At 32.7% G+C, this 24,739-nt stretch overlaps 2 non-coding genes across 2 annotated transcripts; one reads left to right on the forward strand and one right to left on the reverse strand.

Moving 5' to 3' along the window:
* Nucleotides 1-14,083: 14,083 nt before the first annotated feature.
* On the forward strand, nt 14,084-14,156 carry Trnaf-gaa (transfer RNA phenylalanine (anticodon GAA)). The gene has a single exon. It is a non-coding gene; the product is annotated as a tRNA-Phe (tRNA).
* An 8,296-nt stretch (nt 14,157-22,452) lies between these two features.
* Trnaf-gaa (transfer RNA phenylalanine (anticodon GAA)) lies at nt 22,453-22,525 on the reverse strand. The gene has a single exon. It is a non-coding gene; the product is annotated as a tRNA-Phe (tRNA).
* Between the last annotated feature and the right edge of the window lie 2,214 nt (nt 22,526-24,739).

Consider the following 24,739-nt stretch of genomic DNA (forward strand, 5'->3'; position numbering starts at 1 on the left):
CGTCACTTGCGCGTGGGCCGCTAAACCCTCCCGAGATTTAGATACTCTAGATGTGATTGCAGTTATACATATTATACACTGAATATTAGGAGGGTTTCATTCTAAATCGAGTTCAGTTTAACGTTTGAAAGTGGAACGTAACGTTTTTGCGTAAACTTTTTTTGGAACAGAAAAATTTTAAATTAAATTCCAGCATAACGTTTCCTTATGTAAAGTTTTAGTGAAACATTTGCTTAATAACCTAGCCATTCAATTAATAGCCTAGCCTTTCTGCTAACTAGCGCCCTTCAAACAGCGGTGAATGATGTTCAATACATATCCGTTCATAGAACAGGGTAATTTGTTTTACATTCTCATGTAAATACTAATATTTATAGTGGTTTGATTAGTTTAGAATATTATTTGTTTTTTCTTATAAAATAAATTTTAAAGATATTTTTAGAATAACAAATGTACGCCGTTTTCTGCAATTAAAGGCTAATCTAAATATTTGTCTGCGACATATTAACAAATAACATATCGTATCGACATAGTCCGAAGATAATACTGTTTATTGGGTATGTTCATATAAATTAATTAAGTTTACATGACGCTATGTCATATAATTGTTATCGATATAAATGCCAGTGTTTGTAATAGTCTATCTTTATTTATATAAAATATAAGTGATAATATATTTCTTGTTTTTAAATGAGTAAAATTATGCTGGTGGGTTGTTCCTCGTCACTGTTGGTTGAGTTGTCGTCGATTGATAGACAAATCATTATCGCTTGACAATCATTGCTCATTGATGGTTCAGCCTCTTTGTTCTCGAACGATAGATAAACTGATCGGCAATAATTTCCTTGGTTGTCTCTTACGATACCGACGGGCTGAGATGGGTTGCTCATTTCTCTCCTAGAATTTCACGGCTAAAGCATGAAACCATTGGACATTTTTTTTAATAAGAAAAAGTGGGTATGAATGATTAAATATCTAAGTTGTTTACTTATTACGTATTCTTAAATCAGGAAATCTCAAAAAAGTGATTTTTCCAGCTTGTGTCAAATATTTTTGAGTTTGTATAACGTATGTAAAAATACTTTGAATTTCGTTCCTGTATTTTAAGATGAGAATTTTAAGTTAATTTCAAGATAAGATGGTTTTCAAAAAACTGTTATCTCATCTAGTTTAGAAACATCATCTGTTAACAATTATTAATCATTTTGTGCAGGTCTACGAGAGACCCGATCGAAACCTAACAATTCTAGATCGTTAAAAAATAATTATTTTTTAGTCAAAAGTCAGAAAGCGTGTTACAAATAACGTTTATGTGTTGTTATTAAACTTAAATAAAACTTATATGTATATTATAGGAAAAGTAAATGGTTTATCATTTGTTGTTTAGTTTTATTTATTTTATCCGAGTTTTCATCTAGTAGAATATACTAAATACTATACTAATACTAAATAAATAATAAAAATTAAAAAATAAATTAAGTAGTGCAACAATTACATTTATAGTAAGCTAAATTAAGCTTAAATCAGCTTAAACATCAGTAAAACCATGGAAGTATTCTAATTCAAGCAGTAATACTAAGTATTTTTTGAAGGGAGAGTGTGTCAGAGTAACTACAGGGTCAAGGGACAAAACGTTTAAGGTTGATGGTGCATTGGCGATGTAAGGAATGGTGTGTACGACATAACAATTTTAGAATTAAGCTTCAAACCGGAACACAATAATGTTTAGTATAGCTGTTTGGCGGTAGAATAGCTGATGAGTGGGTAGTGTCTACGTTGACGGGCTTGCTCTACCGCCATAAAGCCTACCTATAAACACAGCCTACCCTATATATATATACATTTGTGAGAAATCTACTACGTAGGAGACATCATAATGCACACCGTGTTTTTTTCATAATCCGATTACAGTTCTACCGGACCAAAGAGAGATCAGACGCAGAACCAACAGCTTTAAGTGCTATCCGAGGAGAATAACACCATACCTTCCTAGCACTGGGTTGTCACTGAGATTTTCTTCCCGAAAAATCCAAAACGTACCGGGTCGTGATTTGAACCTTGGACTTTATCTACAGTCAAACGGGAGCCACTAGAGCATCGAGAAATTATTCTATCATGTCATAAGTACTGTAATCGAATGATTTGTTAAAATTTAAGCTGAGGTGGCCTAGTGGTTAGAACGCGTACATCTTAACTGATATTTGCAGGTTCAAACCCAGACAAGCACCACTGAATTTACATGTGTTTAATTGTGTATATAATTCATCTCGTGCTCGGCGGTGAAGGAGTACATCGTGAGGAAATCTACTTGTGTCTAATTTTAACGAAATTCTGCCACATGTGAATCCACAGACCCGCACTGGAGCAGCATGGTGGAATATGCTCCCAACCTTCTTCTCACAAAGGAGAGGAGCCCTTAGCCCAGCAGTGGGAAATTTACACTCTATACATGTTGTTAAAATTTAAATTAATGTCCGCTAACTATATTTATTAACAACGTACATTACAAATAACGTTTAAAATCAATAAACTAAGTTATCTAGATCAATGAACTTTTTAGCGAATTTCTTATATTTCAACGTTACCTAAAGTTATTTATAACCCACAAGGTGTTACAAAAAATGTCAACGGACCATTGACCATTGATCCTTTATTCATTAAATTAATCATATTATGCCATATCCAGTTATTTTGGACATCGTACCGCATATAATATGCTTGTATCAGTTTCGCCTTCCACAATGTTGGCAACTCTTGCGCAGAGGGGGGCCGCATTCCGAGAATATAGGTAATAACAACTAAGCGTTAATTTTTTTTATGTATTTATTTTATGCAGAGCTACAAAAAAAAGAATCTATTTTAATCTGTGCCGAGACGTAATTCGAAATTCGAATTATAAAGCTGTGTCAATTTGTTTTTAATAACCTATTTTATATTCCGTCCAAAGTATTTAATTATTAGTCATAAAAATAGGTGGATTGGACGATATTTAAATCGACTAATATATGTTTTTATCGCATGTTATTATGTAACTCGGTGGATGAGTTCGTTCTGGATAGATTGGATATAAAATTGACAAAAAAGTTAATAGTAAAAACATTTCCACGTTTAATGAACTTTAATGAAGGGACCTCGTGCACCGTTTCATCGCTCGTAACACATTCACGATGATATTCGATGTTTTTATAATGGAGCGAAACAAATCGTGCCGTGAAACTAGATAACCGATTAATATTGTAATATTTCTCATAAAGCTACCGCCATATAACCCGAATAATAACTTCACGAGCTATATCGGACAACATAACAACGCTAAAAGTCGTAACCTCAATCAAAACGACGATAAACTTTGACAAAAATTCCACCTTAAGCCGTACTTTAATTATCCATATATTACAAAATCCGAGCTCGAAACTACCTGATAGCAATTATACACGCGCTCACCCACGTCAAAAGCGACCCATTCAGTGACGTTTATGAAAAAAAAAAAGAGCAATCGGCGTCTTAAACCTTTTAACAAAAGTCCGGCGATAATTCAAGCGAAATGTCCAAACTGCTCGGAAAAAAATTAAATTTCGAACATAGAAAGTGTTAGCGACAATGGGATATTCAAAATCTTGTTAATAAAGAGTCTAGGGTCGACTCGGATGTCTCCCGACAATGGCTGCAGAAAAAAGAAATGCTATTCGAAAAAATAACGACCAGAAAGAATATGTATGTATTTTTTTTTTCGTTCGCAGCGTGAGATCGTTTTGGAGGGAATTTCGGATTTGGGCGTCATGTGCGGAGTTTTTTTTTTTCTTTTAATTCGTTCGAAGTTGGCGTGGAGCACATGGGCCAGCGGGCGGCTCGGCTTTCGCTTGTCAAAAATTATTATTACGTATCAGAATTGATTCACGTTATGAAATACGAAATCTGCTAAATGGGCGTCACTTGAACAGATTAACATTCTTGCTGTCCTTTGTGGCCTTACGGCTTGTGTTTGTTTATTTAAATGTAAAATTGAGATGTGAGATTATACGACCTATGACATTATTTGTTGGAAAACAGACGCCATACGTGTGATAACGAGAGATAGATTGTCCCGCCATTGCGGCTGTAAATTTGCGTTATTGCAAAATAGTTTTGTTTTAGACATTAAAATTGAATAATGTTGTTATTTACAAAATGTTGCAATATTAAAATTTATGTTTCTAACTCAAGATAAACATATATATAAAAGAAACTTTGTCTGTCCGCTATGCAATATGGGTAAACCACTAAAGGACAAGGAAGGACATACAGGCAACTTAACCTACGACTACTCACCGTAAACACGGACGACACCGCGGGCGAAAACTATTTAATGATATATTCAATTTACCGCCAGTATGCGGGTGACGTCGACAGTGACAACGAATAATATCTTCATTGCTTAGTTCTTGAAATAATGTTGCCAGTAAACAAAAGACATTTTAAAACGTTTCGTTTCCAAAGCACTTAAATATTGTTGTAGCGAAACAAAACCTCTTTGTTATCGACCAAGGAGTTCGTATAAAAGAATTGTGTATTATAATTTTATTTTCGGCCAGTATTGACTTTACAACGATTTTTTAATACTCCTTCAATAGTATTAGTTACTTAAGGCTCTTAAGAAGATTTACAACTTCCATTGTTTACTTATTGCTAATTTAGAATGACCATATATTTTTAAAATATTTATACATCCATTTTTATCGAGCACTGGGTTGGTTTTTTTCTATTAATAACGATATAATGTATTACGAATTTTGTGTTACTCAAAGCTAAGAAACAATTCTAAGTAATGATAAGTATAAAAAATATATTATGTATCTTAAAATAAAAAAATAGCGTGCTGTATTATATTTAAGTTCCTTTTTTAATTATATTCAAATCATTTAATCAGATTCTTTTTAAAACTCAAGAAAAAGTAATTAATTTATTACTGTAGGATATTATAAAACTTTTTTTGTTTCAAATATAAAAAACTTTCTTGTATTTTATTTTAGAACTGTGTTATAAATTTATTTTACTAAAGCTTGCAATTGATTTAAGATGTAAATAATCTTAATCAAAATATGTATAATTTATTCGATGATCTTTGATGATGATTCGAAAAATCAAAGTATACTTTATTCAAGTAGGCTTTTACAAGCACTTTTGAATCGTCAATTAACAAACTATATTTAGTAAAGCTACCACCGGTGCGGAAAGTAGATTCTACCGAGAAACTCAGTAGGTACTCTTTTTCAAATAAGTATTTGATACCGTCTAAAAACTTGCTACAGCATTCAATTTACAATGAATTTTGTTTGAAATGACAACCGGTTCGGAATTTAGTTAAATGAAACAGTACATATTAATATTTCTTACAGTATTAATGTCTATGGGCAGTGGTGACCACTTACCATCAGGGAACCATCAGTCAGCCTTCTTGTATGACATAAAAAAAATAGAAATCAACGAATATAGACTTTGTGTTTTTATATCGTCTATATATTTTCATATTTTTGATATTTTTTATCTTTTAATGGTAATAATATAGGTAGACTCAAAACTGTCAAAGGCATTTTATAATTGAAACAAATACCTGAGAAAAAATATTGGATTTATGGAATCTGGAATTTGGTGTTGTAATTTTATAATAAAAATTGTCTCTGAATAAATTAAAACGATCTACATTATTGTGTAAACATATTGTTCTTTTTTAAATATTTCTTTTTTAATATTCTATTTGAATGCAACGAAATAATTGTCTATGAGGTGTTAAGAGTCCGACATCAAATAAAGAGCCGTCATAATAACACTTCTGATAATAACCTACAAAACCGCAAAGGCTCCGAATTGTCTATGACGCCGCACCATAAAAAACCCACAATTGATGGTTTTATAATTGACATGTCATCCTTACCATAGAGCCACTCTTTACTTTTTTTCATTCCTCTTTCCGAAGCACTCATTTCGTCCATTGTTAGGGGGCTTAGTCAAATAATGCCCCGAGAATTAATATAATCATTTTCGATATTTTAAATGGTGATTGATTATCGTGACGTGGCGATTTCGCTCGAATTTCTTTCGAACGGTAAAGGTGGATGCTGTCTTATATTTGTAATCATTCGTTAAATTAGAGTAAGAGATTCAAATTTTAATAAAGCGATTTTGTTTTTTTTTTTATTTAAAAATAAAATAGGTGTGCAGGGTGTACGAGGACAAGTCCACTGAATCGAAAGATGACACTTGATAGACACTCCTTAGAAATATTTCTCTAAACTAAATGAAATATATTTAATTTTCTATTTATATATACCTAATCTGGTGTCATATTACATGACCAGCGAATATAAAATAAAGAGAAACAAACTCTTTTATTATTTATAACATAGATATATATTTATCTAATAATATTAGTTATTTTATATGCCAATAGACTCAAACTTGTGGTCACCTGTTATTAAGTTATAAGTCAGTTGCCACCTTAACAGTTCCCGCCATTGAAAAGTATCATATGTATAGTCTGTGGTAAGGTTCTTTATCATGTCGCGAAGGTTCTTTTAGTGTATTGTTTCGATCAATACAAAATACGAACTCGAAAGTTGTTTTTGAATCATTATTCTTACTTGCGTTTTTTTGTTTTTGACGGACAAGTGTCATCGGTTAGCTTCGTCATGTTCCGTCTCGTTTCCTCATGGCTCAATAAATGTCCCATTAATAAATATTATGAAACAATTAGTATATAAAATGTAATTTATTGATTTTTAGTTTCGGATTACGTAAATATTTTCAGTAAAAATAAAGAAAGGCTGAAGCGCCAGAATGGTGTTTTGTAAATTGGGATTTAAAATTGAGTTAGTAAACGTCATTTCCCAAAAGGATAATTTTGTGTTTTAAGGTTTCTTTATTTCCATTGGCGATCTCATGATGATGTCATTAGGAACATGTCACAGTGTACAAGAGACATGCTATAGCCAAACCATCAGCACTCTCTATTTCTATTCATAATCTGAGATGACGGTTATTCCGAAAAGTTAAAGAAAAGTTAAAGGATTCAGGCGTTGTGTCTTCAGAGCTGAAGATGCTTTAACGGAACTTTCTACTGGCTCGACTGGAGGCTCGAACCCTGAACCACAAGATCTGTGGCTTTATAAGCTACATCCTTGAAATAAATCTTTAGCATACTATAACTATACATAATATAATAAAGGTCGAGACTTCCTATTGAGCATAATACTCCACACTTCCGTCAACATAGTATGTTATATATCCACAAATATACAATATAAGACCATCAAAGATCACTTATTATAATATTTCATTCAAAAAGCTTAATATTTTGCTTCTTAAATAAAGTCATATGATCCTTAATGTTTCCCGAATACAAATCAAAGGAGAGATGTTATCTGTGATCGCTACACGAGTCAGCCATGTTGGATGATCTATGAAGCGCGTGCGCAGTTGTTTATAGTAGATGAACACGCTTTTTAAATATACGAACGGATGAATTACAAAGATACTGTTATAACTAAAAATACATTTATTTTACTTTAAAACTATAAAGTCAATACTTTTATTTAATAACCAATTTATAATTTAAAGACGTAAGTAAAAAATAATAATAATAAAACTGAATGATTTAAATTTGTACCGTGAAAGTCTTTGACCTCAGATAGTCCAGTGGTTAAAATACGTGCATTTTAGCCGGTGATTGCGGGTTTAAATTACTGAGTTAGTATGAGCTTAATTTGTGTTTATAATTAATCTCGTTCTCGGCGATAAAGGAAAACGTTGTGAGGAAACATGCATGATAATTTCAATGAAATTTGCAACATGTGTATCCACCAACCTGCTCTGGAGCAGTGTGGTGGAATCAGCTTTTTTTTAACTTAGCTCTTTCTGCAGAGGTGACCTTAGCCCAGCAGTGGGAAATTAAAGGATATTACTTTTTTTCTTTAACCCGTAATTCTCTTGCTCCTTTCATCTAGAAGACCAAAACTGCAAGCAAAACTATAAGAAATCACAACATCAAAAAGTCATAACGGAGTTACCCAGTGTTCGGAAGCTGATCAAATCTAGGGTTGCGAATTTACATGCAGAGACAAACGTGTAATAACTTGTTACAAGAACCCTTTCCCTGTATGGTAGGGATTTGTACCGTCACCACCCACTCATCAGATATACTACCGTCAAACAGCATTAGCTAGAGGGGGTAAAATGGGGTGACGGTGTGTATGCTATAAGTAAAATTGTTTTAATTTAACGCGGGTACCCTTAGGTCTAACACTTAAATACAAATAAAGATCACCTTCAAGTTATAAACTTTATGTCATTAGCTCTATATTCTGAAACAAGCCTTATTAATAGCGACGATCAAAAATGTATAACTATCAATCAAGATTATAAACATAAATATTTGCAACAAGCGATAATCGAATCATTAACTTCTAATTAGATACGTTTGTAACCGCTATGCGAGACGGTTACTAGCTGGTCGGTAGCTCCGTGGGGTCTATTATAGCAAGCCAAAGTGAAATAAACGGCTCGTTCGTGTTAATAGTGACGGTAGCTTCGAGTGCGGTGACCATGAACGCCGTAATTATATTCATGACATACTATTGTTTTATGTGTAATTATTTTGTACGTGTGTCATGAACTCCTATACAACATAAACAGCCTGTAAATTTCTCACTGCTGGGCTAAGACCTCCTCTCCCTTTGAGGAGAAGGTTTGGAGCAAATTCCACCACGCTGCTCCAATGCGGGTTGGTGGAATACACATGTGACAGAATTTCGTTGAAATTAGACACATGCGGGTTTCCTCACGATGTTTTCCTTCACCGCCGAGCACGAGATGAATTATAAACACAAATTAAGCACATGAAAATTCAGTGGTGCCTGCCTGGGCTTGAACCCGAAATCATCGGTTAAGATGCACGCGTTCTAATCACTGAGCCATCTCGGCTCTCTAGGCGATCTCGGCTCTTTGCGGTTGGACGGATATTGATTACTGTCTTTCTGTTAGGAGGAGAAAGGACGCTATTGATTCGATTGTATTTTTTTAATTTTAATGTTTTTTTTTTATCTCAGCATTTTGTCACTTATGATATTTTGGAATACGATTCCCATTTTATACTGAATTAAAATAAAAAAAAAAATCACGACTGTTATTTTTTTTTTTGTTAAAATTTTATTTTATTTAGAAATTGAAACGACGCGACGACTAGATTATGTGTAATTATTTTAAATAACATTTATACTTACGAATATTTACGAATGGAAACAACACGAGATGAGACGAGTTTGTTTATATCATGACATCATTCCTGAGTACAATGTAATTGTAAATATTATTATTAGAAATCTAGCGAGGTTATACCTATTATTTGGAGACTTACTTACAGGACAGAATCTACGGTTTCTAAGACAAGATAGACGGTCTTGGCAGAAAATTACAATTTTATTGAACATGCCTTCGGAAATGCCGTATAAGTTAATCACTAACCCAGTTGTTATCAGTACAATACCCTTGAACAATATGTACCTTGTAGGACTGTGAAGTATAAAGTTATTTGTATGTGGCTGCCCCGTTGATCTAGTAGTATAGCTGGGTTCACATCTTAGGTGGAACCAATACAAAGGAAATTCCCTGAAGATCCTCAGAGTCTGGAAGCTGGCCGTGATCACGCCCCGTGCCACGGACATCACGTAAAGACATTCTGCCCTTTTTATGGTATAGGTAGGTGGACGAGCAAATGGGCCACCTGATGATAAATGGTCACCGCCATAGACAATGTCGCTGTAAGAAACTTTAACCATTCCTTACATCACCAATGCGCCACCAACCTTGGGAACTAAGATGTTATGTTTCTTATGCCTGTAGTTACACTGGATCACTCACCCTTCAAACCGGAACACAACAATACTGAGTACTGCTGTTTGGCGGTAGAATATCTGATGAGTGGGTGGTAGCTACCCAGACGTGCTTGTACAAAGCCCTACCACCAAGTAAAAGCCCTCAACTCTCTCCAGTTGTATCAGACTATGAGAGTACTCTTCGGTTCATAATCGATTGTAAAAGCGTGTGCACTTGCACAGGGACTTGTGCCGTACTAGGGTAGTCTCCTTTGAGAATGGCCGCTGTCAGTAATATCGGTCTTGAGTTAGTACAACAAATCACAATTTTTAATTAATCTGGTGCATGGTCTGTGACTATTTAAATGGCGTTAAACTCCAGGGATGTGACTATCATTGTTCCTGTTCCGTTGTATTTATTATCCGTGACCACGTGGTCACTGTACACACTATATGCAAATTGTGTGCGGTGGCTATAAATGTGGGCGTGGCCAGTAACCAACATGGCTACACGTTAGCTGTAATTACAATGTTTTTCAATGTTTTAGAGATCCTCGCGTGTTAGATTAAAACGATTAATCCTTATTAAATGTTATTAAAATATTTTTCACTGATCGAAGCAAAATACAAATATACAAAATAAAACTATTAAGCTATAAGCGATGCAGCCCGGCTCTGCACGCCTGCAATTGATTAATAAAGAAAATGGTATGATATAAATGTCATTTATATTACATAATTATAATCGGATTAGATTACCCCTCCTAAAAGTACCTATTCACAATATTAGTATAGGCTAAGAAGAATCGTTAAAAAACTCAGTAGTAGTCGGGTATTAATTAACTTTATGTACTACACTTAACTGATCTCTTGTTGTAGTAGTTACTTCACCAAGTTCCGAAGGGCTCAATTCCCCATAACTCTCAGAAGCAGTCCAGAGCCTGGATCTGGAAGTTGTCAGTGTTGACGTTCCCGTACATCAAAAAGCACCAGATAGTTCTGTGTCTCAACTCATTCCGGTCAGGTTTGCTATCCCATCATAATAGGAGAGACACAATGTTAAATCAATGAATTATAATGATATGCTTCTATATTATGTTTTTAATATAAAGTTATTATTGTAATTGAACGGGGAATGCTGCTAGCATTCTTGTTATCATTCCACGCGGCCATGATTTTTGCTGTAACTATTTTAATTCTTATTTATATATAATTAAGGTCTTAATATTAATAATTCTAATATATATATATATATATATATATATATATATATATATATATATATATTAGAATTGAAACTATATATAATATTTTGTAATTAATATTGCTGAGCCGATATGACTCACAGAAGTGGAGGTGGAGGATTGACATCTAAATTTTAACCTAAGGTCGTGGGTTCGAATTTTCTGTACTTAATTTGTGTTTATAATTGATCTCATGCTCGGTTTGAAGGGAAGCATGGGGACGAAACGCATGTTGGAATAAGATCTGCCATATGTGTATCCACCCTTCAGCAGCGTGGTGGAATTAGCTCCTAAAACACTCAAACGAAGAGGCCTTAGCCCAGCAGTGGGGTGTTTACAATCAACTTACTCAAATAATAATGTTTAATACAATATGTCCCATAAATTAATTGTTATTTAATCCGAATCGTGTTTCGATTTACTCATTAACGAACAATTATAGCACAAGAGTAAATCTCGATTGAAATTTAAAGTTTAAATGATATCTTAAATAAATATACGGAACTTGTCCGAACATTAACAATGGTGGTATAGAAATCAGAAATCATGAAAATGTCGTGTGGAGTCAAGTTTAATTTCTATAATAGTGCACGCACACTGTTGTAAGTGAGCGAGTATACGGGCGACTATTGCGCACGACGCGACGGTCGGATGAACTGGGAAGACCGTCATTTATAAGTTCATTAATTTAATTTGATCGTTGTGTTGTTGTTGCCTGCAATGCATATCACAATGTACTACCATAATATTGACCTTTTTTGTATGCTGTGCGTGTTGTGTTTCTTATATCAATGTATCATCATAACTAGTCTGTGTTCCAGTGATATAGGTCTCTTCATATTCTGTTGGATCAAATCCTCGGTTTCTGTTTTATTTCTGAAAAATGAGGACATTTATCGACAAAATTGCACACTGTTTAGTTGTTAACGTGTAACGGCTATTTGTTTTATAAGCTTAATGCAGATCTCTGCAGGTCATGAGTTCACGGATGTATAAATATTTACTGGATCTAAAATGTGATTAAGGTACTTCATAAATTCCTTTTTTTTTAATTAGGAAAACAAGTGAAAGATAAGAATGGTATTGGAAGATCAAAAAGGCTTAAAAGGCACATTTAAGCTATAAAAATAGAAAAAAATATAAAACTAGTCATAAATCAAAAATATTATAAAAAATCTGTACCAAAGAATTTTTCGTTAGTAAGTAGTTTGAACTACCGGTTCGAAACGAAATTTCTATCAAAAGGTCAACAACTTAATATATTTATAATACATATATAATTGTATGTAAATAACACATCTAAAACATAATAATAATCTACTTATTATTAATAAAATAATTATAATAAATGTAATTTCTTCTTTTTTCAACACTTTTATTCTCACACACAAATTTAAAAATTATCAATTTTAATTTGTAATGAAATAAACATTTCGGGCGCCGAGATGGCCCAGTGGTTAGAACGCGTGCATCTTAACCGATGATTTAGGGTTCAAACCCAGGCAGGCACCACTGAATTTTCATGTGCTTAATTTGTGTTTATAATTCATCTCGTGCTCGGCGGTGAAGGAAAACATCGTGAGGAAACCTGCATGTGTCTAATTTCAACGAAATTCTGCCACATGTGTATTCCACCAACCCGCATTGGAGCAGCGTGGTGGAATATGCTCCATACCTTATCCTCGACGGGAGAGGAGGCCTTAGCCCAGCAGTAGGAAATTTACAGGCTGATTATGTTATTTATGTTATGTAAACATTTCCGAATAAAACAAGGTGTGAACTTGTCTTTTTCAAGCGACACTCAATTGGCGGCTTCGCAAACAACTTCATTGAGTTGTTTTCCTGTCACCCTCATCATTTTTTATTTACGCGTCAAATGAAGTATAACTTCAATAATTTAGATATCACGAACGAAAACATTACTGCGACCGCCGAACACGACAGTCGTACGCAATGAACGTCCGTATGTTTACAATTTCACCGTTCTAGTCACGACCGGAAATGTGATTTACGACTTATTTTCAACGTGATTCGCTATCAACGTTTTAAACTGTACGTTTTTTTTTCAAATGACGTAAACCGATATTATTTTTTATATTCTATTTCGGTTCAGAAATTAAACGTTTTATTTCCTATAAAATGTAATGGTCTCATTTCTATTACGGGTTGTTAAATATAACTTATGTTAAAATCTTGTCCGAAAGTAGTAAAGTTGTGACCACATTTATGGAATAAGAAACTAAACTGGTTACGTAGAACCTCGAAATTCGCAGGTTGCTCGGATGTCTAGTAGATTTATAAATAACTAGTAGTCGCTCGCGGCTTTGCTCGCGTTTTAGTGGTTGGTCGTCAGGTCATAAAAAATATATGTATAAAAAGTAAACGATGTCCTTCCTTGGAGTTCAAAGTGAAAGAACAACAGACAGACGGAATACTTTCGCATTTATAATGTTAGTATAGACTAGCTACTTAACGCGGATTCGCTCGGTTAGAATATAAATGCCAAGGACTAACATTTAAAGAATATTTCTTGTGTTATTTGGAGCGGGGTCTTTGCTGGCGTACGCAGAACACCTCACCGGAGTTTCATCACAATCGCATTAACAGTTTAGAAACGTATAGAGAACAAATATACGAATAAACATTTTTTATTTACTAACAAGATTAAACTAGTGAGTTTTGTTCGAAACCTTAATTTGAAATCTACAATGATGCATTGATTTTTCAAGATTACCTTATCTATAATGTAGGTAGATTGGGAAACGAATAGCCCGATGGGGAGTCACCACTAACCATAGTCATTGGAGCTGGAAGAAATATTCACCATCCCATACATCACCAAAGCGCCACCAACCTTGGGAGCTAAGATGTTATGTCCCCCGTGCCTGTAGTTACACTGGCTCACCCTTCAAACCGAAACACAACAGTACTACGCATTGCTGCTTCCAGAGTTGCTGCACAAAGCCCTACCGCCAAGTGAGCTGTTGTATCATCGCCGAAATAGCTCAGTTGGGAGAGCGTTAGACTGAAGATCTAAAGGTCCCTGGTTCGATCCCGGGTTTCGGCATTTAACAAATACTATGAAAAACGTTTCATATATTTTTTATAAGTAATTAATTAAAATATATAATAAAAATGATAATATTAGTTATGTAATTAATTCGGCGATTGCTTTATACCAAACATATTAACATTATTAATTTTTATTTTGAAACGTGTTTTAAATAATATGTTAATTTTGATATTTTTTCACAATTAGCAGTGACTTGATTTATTTATCTGAACCTAGAATATCTACTTAGTCTTCTAAGCTAACTTAATATCTTAATCAAAACCTACACAAAGCACTGTACCACCAAGTACTATGTATAATTAGCAAGGTGCTATTGTTTTTTTTTAATTTATAACACTAAAGATCGTCATTAGGCTGAATACTAAACAATATGTATAACTTTGCGCGTATTATTTTAAGAGACACTTCACGATCGTGTTCGGAGTTCTGATTACCGTAGAGCGTATTACGTATTCAGTAAGAAAAAAAATTCTTAGAAAGTATCTCTACAAGTATTGATGACAATCAAAATGTAATTATTATGTATTTGATTTGTGTATGTTTATATATATATACACAGGGTTATTGGTAATTCGACGTATTCCCGTTAGGAGGTGATAGGGGTGATTATTTGCGATAATTTTAACCCCCATATGCATGATGCAAAAGTGAACCATTTTTGAGTTATCGCGTTTTTTAGATTTTTTCAAAATAAGTCAAAAATGCAACTTCAAAAATTTATTTAAAAAAAGTATCAATTAAAATCTATTTTTTTCTTCTGATTTATAAAAACGATTAAACACTGGATATTTTTCAATATTTAAACAATAATTATCGGTCCAAATTTAAAAATGCGAGACAGAAAACGATATTATTTCAATATTTTTTTTTTTCAATATTTCATTATGAAACTTGTTCTGCAGATTATTTTAAAAACATAATCGTTTACTTAGCTTTCTGAAAATGTATAAAAACTAGGAATTTATTTCAAAGCAACCGAAATAAAATGATCAGAAAGGACGCTGGTGGAAATTCGTATTCGAACATGACCGAATTCGTACTAAAGGTCGCTCTTTAAAATTCCCACAAAATTGATTTAAAATAATAACCAATGTAAAAAAACTTACTTATTTACTTAACTTACTTACTTAATATAAATTTAAAATAAAATTTAGATACATTTTTAATATTAATATCTGGTAAGAGCCGAGATGGCCTAGTAGTTAAATGCTTCTTAGCCGATTGTAGTTTCAAACCCGAACAAGTACCAATGTATTTTCATGTGCTTAATATGTGTTTATTATTATTTATCTCGCCAGAAAGCAAAAACACAGGTGTATCCACCTGGAAAATTAAGTATATTCCAGCAGCGATGTGGATTAATCTTCTAAGCGTCTCGGAGGAACTTATTCCAGCAGTTCGAAAGTTACAAGCTAATACAGATAGCTGCTGGGACATTAGCTTGTTCACTTTTATAAATAAACAAAGGAGCAATTTGTTTCCTGCGCTTTAAACCGAATATAAAACGAAAATGCAACGCGTTGTTGATGTAGAGATGTATCAAGAGTGCGTTCAAACGTCTGCCCCCAATAGAGTGCGGTATTTTTTGCGTAACATAAGTGCACACATCCAATAATCATTTTAAACAAATATTTCTTTCCAAGTATTTCTCTCCACTTGAAATTAAAAAGTCAGCGCTTCGCAAACTTTTGTCTCTACATGATGTTACAAATGTGAAAATGGATTTAATTTTTCTGTTTACATATTTCAGGGAGATATTATTATTATTATAGTTTTTTTTCATATTTATGTCTAAGATACTTACAGTTATTGTCTGTGCAATAAAAATAGCCGCGAATTTCTAATAAATTAAAGTTCTTAATGCATTGTAATGTCACCAGCACTAAACGTGGATCTGATTTAATATACACTTTTAAGATTTTATGCACACTTGACACACGCATGCAGGCGGAATTGAATAAAAACATGTGTATAAACTCCAATTGTTTTTATGTAAAGAAAACTCAACATCCAAATGGTGAGTTAATAGACTATTAAATGAGAAATGGGGTTCTGTGCAAGCCCGTCTAACCAGCAAGCGGCCATACTTGGAATTATTGTGTTCCGGTTTAAATAATGAGTGAGCCAGTGTAATTACAGGCACAAGGGATATAACATCTTATTTCCCAAGGTTGGTGGCGATGTAAGGAATGGTTAATATTTCTTACAGCGCCAATAGCTATGAGCGGTGATGACCACTTACCATCAGATGGCCTATTTGCCCGTCCACCTAGCTAGCTACATGATAAAAAAGTATTTAATTATAAGTTTGAGAAGCGGTGTCAAAATGAAGGTTTGCCTAAAAATTTTTTGTTAATATTTTTTGCATCGACGCGTATGTGTTTTGAGTCGGAGATATTTATGGGCTGTGAAAGGGAACGCGGCGATTGATGTAGCTAATATCTGTTAAACTCGAGCAGCTTGATTTATTCGAGCTGGAGGAAATATACAAATAATGCCCGAGGTTACTATGATTGTTGCTGTGATCTTGAGATTCAGTTAGACATTTAATAAGATAAAAGTTTTTCTTTATTGTTAAAATGTAATCTTGTGATACCAGTATATCTCTATATAGTACAAAAGAGAGTCGCTTCCCGTTGCCTGTGAGCGAATATTGCTATTGATAGTCACAATTCGCGTTTAACTTAAAAATCATTATATGTTTACACTCAACGTAAAATTTTTATTGTAGTTAAGAACTTAAGAAATGCTGCGTTGTAACCACGCTCAGAAAAAGTATTTGTCGACCTGCATTTCAATTTAACACATCGGAAATATAGTTATTCAATTATGACATACTAGCTACGCGCCCGGTCTCACTCGGGTGATAAGTCTCTATAGGCACAACAACAAGATTGAAGACCAAACAAATAAAGAAAATTTGAAAACAGATTGAAATGCTTTTTTTCAACTATAATATGAATGTATTATTCATATAAACCTTGTATTCCACCAACCCGCATTGGAGCAGCGTGGTGGAATATGCTCCATACCTTCTCAACGGGAGAGGAGGCCTTAGCCCAGCAGTGGGAAATTTACAGGCTGATTATATGTTCATGTAAACCTTGTATTTTATTATATCGATAATATTTCTTGCTTAACTCTTTTTATTGATGGAAGCCGCATTAAAATCCTTTGAGTGGTTTAAAAGATCTAAGCGTACAGAAAGCGGGAAGTGACTTTGTTTTACACTATGTAGAGATTATTGATTGGCAAGAATCTACCACCGGAACAAAAACATTTTAAAACTGCGAAATAAATTAATTTGAATTATTTTTAAATTTGATTTTATTAGACAAATGTCATATCTAAGCGATGTCAGTGTTAAGCCTTGAACTAAAAAAAAATAATACCGAAGATGTTTAATTGTGTATGAATTTGTATAAAATTATATTTAAATCTAAAATACTTCGTATCACTGCAACCTTCAGAGCAAACGTTTGCAAATAAATATCTCGAGAAGCGTTTCCTGAAACACGCGCACTCAACAACAGATCTACTCTTTGTTTGTTATTATTTCAACTGTTTTATAAATAACGCTTACTGAATATAATAAATTATTTAATATATATTCTAAAATATATTTTAAAATAAGAATATACTTTAAGATCGTCATTTTACAAAATCAATTTAGATTTAAATTTACAGGTTCGGACTGTGGTTTCTGCCGAAATGTAATTCAGTTGTTGCTACTTGCCGTCGGTTAAATTACATAAGTAATTAATATATTGACATAATAATTATTAACATTAATTATGTACAAATAAAAATTAAAAATTGTTGCTGTACGAATCATGATCGCGTGGAATGCAGGAATGCTAGCGTTTCCCCGCTGAATCGAAATTCCGATCCTCTGAGCAAAAAATTAATCAGTTCATGTCACCAGTGGAAGCGATACGGCGAGGTGTTATGCTTTTAATAAAGGTGTTTGCATCATAATACGACACGTGCAACGCAGTTCTAAACATATCTTCGTCTCTTTCTAGATATCTTTTCTCCTTCAATTTTGCATTGCATTGCAAAACTTTGTAGGAATTCTTTACTCGGACATTCATATTGTTCTATCATATATTACATAGATTCATATAGCATATATACATTTTATATAAGGCATTTAGTCATCTGTGCAAATTTAGCACCTAGGTTTGTTTTATGTTATAGGTAGCGGGCCGGCAAATGAGCCAAATGATGTTAAGCGGTCATCGTTAATCAATAACCAGCCACAAACCTTGGGAACTGAGATTTTATGTCCCTTGTGCCTGTAGTTACACTGGGTCACTCATTATTCAAACCGGAACACAACAATATCAAGTATTGCTGCTTATTATTAATAATCAATTATTATTATTATAAGATAATTTATAAGTAACGAAATACGACTGAACATGTTCACTAGTCAAATATTGATCGTCTATATTTGTAAACTATCAAACTCTTACTAGGAAGCTTTGTATGCAAGTTTAGACGCGGGTAACGATTAACAGGGCCCTTTTTTAATAACCGTGCTCAAAAAAGTATTACTTCAAAAAATTAGAAAAAATATATTCGAAAAGTATTTGAATATGTATACTACAACATTTTTCTTGTTTCAGTTCGCTTAGATTTATATCAATGAAATGTCCCACTGGTGGGCTTAGACTTCATCTCCTCGAGCGATTATATTCTTAGTTACAGGTTATGTAATAGTTGTTATATTAAACATTAGGTTGTCACTCCACGATTGTGTTTAGGAGATAACAGTTAACAAACTCCGCGTAACAATGACTGTATTGTTCTCCTTATGACATATCAATGAAATGCTTGAATCAATAATATTTAAGCGAAGTGTACATATATATAAACTAATTATAATATATTATATACTTTGTTATGTAATTGATTGCCTGGTAAGTCTAGTGATTAATTTGTAAGGTTGATATTGATTGAAATCTTGAGATCCTTTTTCAAATAAAGTTATATTTTTTACAATCATGAAATTGATAGCGTGATGTCGCCTCGGATGGCGATCCCGTCGGCTTAAGAGAGTCACCCGCACGTACTTGTGCATTTTAAAATATCCTGTGCAGTTGGCTAGTCTTCAATATGATGACCGCAGTAGTCAAAATTGGAACATAAATATCTTTGCTGATAAAAGAAAAACGAAAATAATTGTTTATTGTTCAACAAATTTCAAAATGAATGATTTCACTTAGAACAAAGTTAATTATGACATACGTCTTATCTTTAACATCATAATATGTTACGAAACACCAGGGATACGATAATTCTTAAATGATTCTTCTTGCAGAATTAATGGGGGAACAGAATATGTGATAATACACGTTAAGATTTGAAGATTACTGGTCAATTAAATACGTTAAATTAAAAGTTATTTAATTAGAAATTAACTCTCTCAGAAACAATGCACTAGACGCAATAACTAAGATTTTTGTAACGTCTGTACGCGTCTTCTGTTCCAGAAATGGTTAACAAAGATTAACATGAGGTATTATTAAATAACATTAGTACCGACAACTATTCGGTTCTAAATTAAACTTACAATAAGGTGTCTACTATGAGTTATGTAATATTTATACATTTTATACAGTTTTTCCCTAAATATTTTAACATACACATACTATGTGAGTTTAGTTTAAAATATAAATCGTAAAGAATGAGTACGAAGCGCTTCTATAATTTATTAAGTTTAATTGTATTTTAAATTTAATTTTACATCGATTATAATATGTTTTATTTATGTAAATTAAAATTATTCAATAATAGAATATTTTGATGCATTATTTACATTGAAGTATGTATTTGCTTAGCTATTTATACAAAGGTCGGATTATATTATTTATTAGATTTGAATAGAACATGAGGTTAAAAAATGAGAATTTTTTAAATAATATAGCTAAGGAATCTGATGGTCAGTGGTGACCATCGCCCATAGACGTTAACCATCTACCCGTTATTAGGGAATATTTCCGTCAGGTCTTTTGCCTTCACGACGACTTCCTGAAGCCTCAATAAGGATGTGAATGCTGATAGGTGACGAGATTATTTTTCTTTAGTTATATGTAAAGTTTCAAATATATTCACAAGTTATTAAGTTACGACGTTCAATTAATTATACTTTTAAATTAAATTATTATTATTTATATGAATTAAATTGAATCTAATAGAAATATAAACGGCTGTCGTGAGAAAATAGTGCTTTATAGCGCTTTATCAGCTCGATGGACGTATTTTTCTTGCCGTTTTTGTATTTTCAATGATATTTCATTAGCGTGTGCTTTTTACCCTTTTAATATACTTTTTTATTGGAAATTTATCGGTTGAATTAATTTAATTTATCGTGTTGTTCTACTGTTAGGAAACAAACAGTAAATAAACTAGTTGTCGCTCGCGGCTTAATTCGCGTTTTATCGAAAGGTGCTGTTTATAAAAAATTGACACAGTCCTCTCTTAAGGTTCAAATTTGCCTCATACGAAATTTCATCAAATTCGATTCAGTGGTTCGAAAGCGTAACAGACGGACACAGTGACCTTTGCATAAATAATATTTAGTATAAAAAAATGTAAATAATTAACATTTATTTTCAATAAAATTAGTTATTTTAATAAAACCGTGTGATATTATGATATTGTAACTGTTTAACTGACGCTTTAATAGATATCGTTTTCATTTTGAATGTTAATTGTTTTCTATGTAATTAGAATTTTTGATTATTGTATGCTTGTCTATGAATAGTGTATTCCAATACGTAAATAACATACATTAATAAACACTGTTATTGTTATTAGAATCATATTTATATTTTAGTTACTATGTTGATATTAATCAAGAGCCAATACATGGATTACATTCAGAATCAATCCGGGAAAATACGAAACTCGCCTACAGAAAGTAGAGTCGAGTAAAATTAAAAATAAAACTTCGACCTGAACTGTCAACGATAATATTAATCAGCGTTATGTGATAGAGAACGACACGGGATAATCGCGGGAGTAAACGGCTCAGAGTCAGTTCCTCGAAGGTGGAACAAGCACATGTGCCCGCATGTGTGGCGCTCGCACATGTGGAGATGACTTTCGTAACGCACTGTCAGTATCTGCGGAATTCGTTAAAATATATTCATTAATAAATTTATTTACCTATATGTTGACTATTAAAGTTTTAGTACTTTATAGTATTTTTTGTTTTTTTTTTTTTGGAAAATTCTAAATAATAATCTACTTCGTTAAAGTTAAAGACAAAAATCTTTTGTCAATATAAATGTTACACTTGCTTATTGATAGGTCTACCACCGGGTCGGAAATAAATACCTCGGAAGAAGAACCGGCGACCGAATATCAGTGGGAATTTTTTATAATGTCATATTTTACAAAATTAATGTTAACATGATTAAGAATTATCGAGTTGGTGATATAGATTCTACATTGAATAAAAATCAAGCAACTCAAGTTACAGAAAGTAATATAATTATAAGTAATTGACCATCTAGTCTATGTGAGTGTTCATACGTAGTTTGTTGTGTTCCGTTTCGAGAGATGAGTGACCCAGTGTAATTATACACACAAGGGATATATAAGATATATAACTTAGATATCATTTGCAGCGTATGTAGAGTTAGCTGTGCTATTGTTGGCTATTCTGTTCGAATAAGCTTTGAACTCACCATAGAACAAAGTCACAGAGTTATATTGCACATATAGTTATAAAAATTCTAATACGAAAGATATTCGTATCAAAATAGCGTATCACTGTCGGTTATCAACATTTCACGAGTGAGAATACAAAGTGAGTTCGTTTACAAAAAATCCAGTATCTTATGTTGACCCCTTACCATCAGATGGTCTATTTCTAGCCTGACTATCTATTTTAGTAACTATAAATATAATTTAAATACAAAAAGCCGTCTCTATATTAACCGAACTTTGAAATGTAACAAACAGGGACGCGGTCGAAACGGATAATTATTCTGCTTTTTTTCTTGTTGTAACAAGACGATACGAGAGATTAACTTAGCTTAGAATACTAAGTTATATTCTAAGTTAAGAGAAATAAATCAACTCGCTGCTAATTATGAACATTTATCAAAATTAACAGATTATATAAAACTCGTTTAAAAATAAAAATTGCTTCATATATGTTTGCTATAAAGCAATCACCGAATTAATTACATAATTAATATTATCATTTTTATTTTATATTCGAATTAATTACTTATAAAAAATATATGAAACGTTTTTCATAGCATTTGTTAAATGCCGAAACCCGGGATCGAACCAGGGACCTTTAGATCTTCAGTCTAACGCTCTCCCAACTGAGCTATTTCGGCGATGATACAACAGCTCACTTGGCGGTAGGGCTTTGTGCAGCAACTCTGGAAGCAGCAATGCGTAGTACTGTTGTGTTTCGGCTTGAAGGGTGAGCCAGTGTAACCACAGGCACGAGGGACGTAACATCTTAGCTCGCATGGTTGGTGGCGCTTTGGCGATGTGAGGAATGATTAATATTTATTCCAGAGTCCATGGGCGGTGGTGGCTTAGCATTATGTACCACTCCCAACCTACCTATTGTTACTGAATAAATAATTAAAGCGAGTATTGAGTCTCCGTTTTTAAATTTGCGATAATTGTAGTAGCCATACCCTATCCTTCTATTTAACAAAATAATTTTATAATCAAATAAATGTATGATATTTGACTTTGAATCTATTTTCCTTGCATCCGAATGTTCCATTCTAGTTTGTGATCTTGCGTTCCAGTTGTAACAGTGAGTGAGCCAGTGTGAGGCGGCATGAAGTACAGGGAATTTAATATCCTAGATCAACATTGGTCGAATTCCTTAAAATATCTATGAATACTTCTTAAGTTACAAAATGATCATTACCTTTCTAAATCAATCTTGCACATGTCGTTGTGATGATAGCTCACAATTTTACGCCAACAGATGATGGGTTCAAATCCCTGGTTGTGTCAACAGAATTTCCATCTATCTCCAATCTTGGGCTCGATAGGACATCGAACTGTTATTATACCAGTACGAGTATAAATATTACTTTCACTAAGATATTTAGGGCATAATGAGTTCGTGTTTGAGCACATATAAATGTGTGTGCGCCATGATCGAAATCATCATCAAGATTTTTATAAATTTTCGCACCTTTAATTAAAACAAATATAAGCATTACACAAACACATAGTAAATGATTTATAGTGTGTTTATTGTGTCTATAAATTACTTAATCAATTGTGATAAAACTACACGTGAATTTTACCTCGAGTTCAACGATGACTCTTCATTGAATTTGAATTAAAATTAAGAAATAATTAAAATGTTAGTCTGTAAATACATACGTTTGACGTTATTTACTTTAAACTATATTTTATATTTATTTTTAATATCAATTTAATTGTAAGATAAAAATAATTCAATTATTAAATAGTGAGATAAAAAAAAAATTTATAGTCAAGTCGAAATGACAAATCAATTAAGTGCCAAGTTACAAGTAAAGCGATTGATTTACGAATAAATAAACACATTGCAAGCATTTATTTTTATTTCATTATTAAAAAGCAATACGAATGCATAACATTAATTAAGAATTTATAAAGTTGAATTTATAAAATACATTACGACTTTAGTTCCGCTACTTGATAACAGATGGCGCTACGTGTAATATAAAAACTAAGCGACGGCATTTGTTTTTATGCGCTTACTTCGAAACTTTAGATTCATAAGTAAAATGTATCTAATATTATTTTATCATAATTAAATTTTAATAACTGATTATAAATTAGTACAAGATTTCAATCAACTTCGTCTGAATGACGTAATTATAATAAAAGTATGCTCGTGATGCGGGACGCCAGTGCAACTTCATAATTCATAATTCGAGTTTATGTGTAATTGAGATGTAACGTGTTACTCATTATCGGTAGGAGCAATAAATTATAATAATTTGATTTAATCACACCAACGGAATAAGTACTTTTTAAATATTTTAAGCAAATTGAAACTTCAAATGACATTTCAAATACAAATTTATTGAGATGTATAGTAAAATGTTAAATTATATTTCAGTATTTAATACATTCCAGATTTAAAAATAGAATTTCATCAAACGCATTCGCTCCTTATATATTAACGTAAATTTAAAATTAAACTATTCTATAAACATATGTATTATTGCGTTTGGTTTGATTTGAAGATAGAATTATGTAATCGGAATAAATGTTATCTAATTATTTAGTAAAAATCTTCTTTTATCACGCGGCTTAAAACGTTTATCGATGTTCTTACCTCAACTTTCGCGAATAAAATCAAGTCACCATTTTTTGTTTATCGGTAAAACGGATCCTTGAAAGCAGATGTTAACAAGAACAAAAACAGTGTTCATATTTATATTTTATTTATAATTATTTTTAGAAATGAATATGACATTATTCTGGATTTGAACCGCGAATTCGATTGGGACCATTGCTTAAAATAGAACTATGAAGATTTTATTTATCTGTTCTTAAAAAAACTTAAATGCAGCGGACGAAAT

Source organism: Vanessa tameamea, chromosome 19, assembly GCF_037043105.1.
Source record: "Vanessa tameamea isolate UH-Manoa-2023 chromosome 19, ilVanTame1 primary haplotype, whole genome shotgun sequence".
NCBI lineage: Eukaryota > Metazoa > Arthropoda > Insecta > Lepidoptera > Nymphalidae > Vanessa > Vanessa tameamea.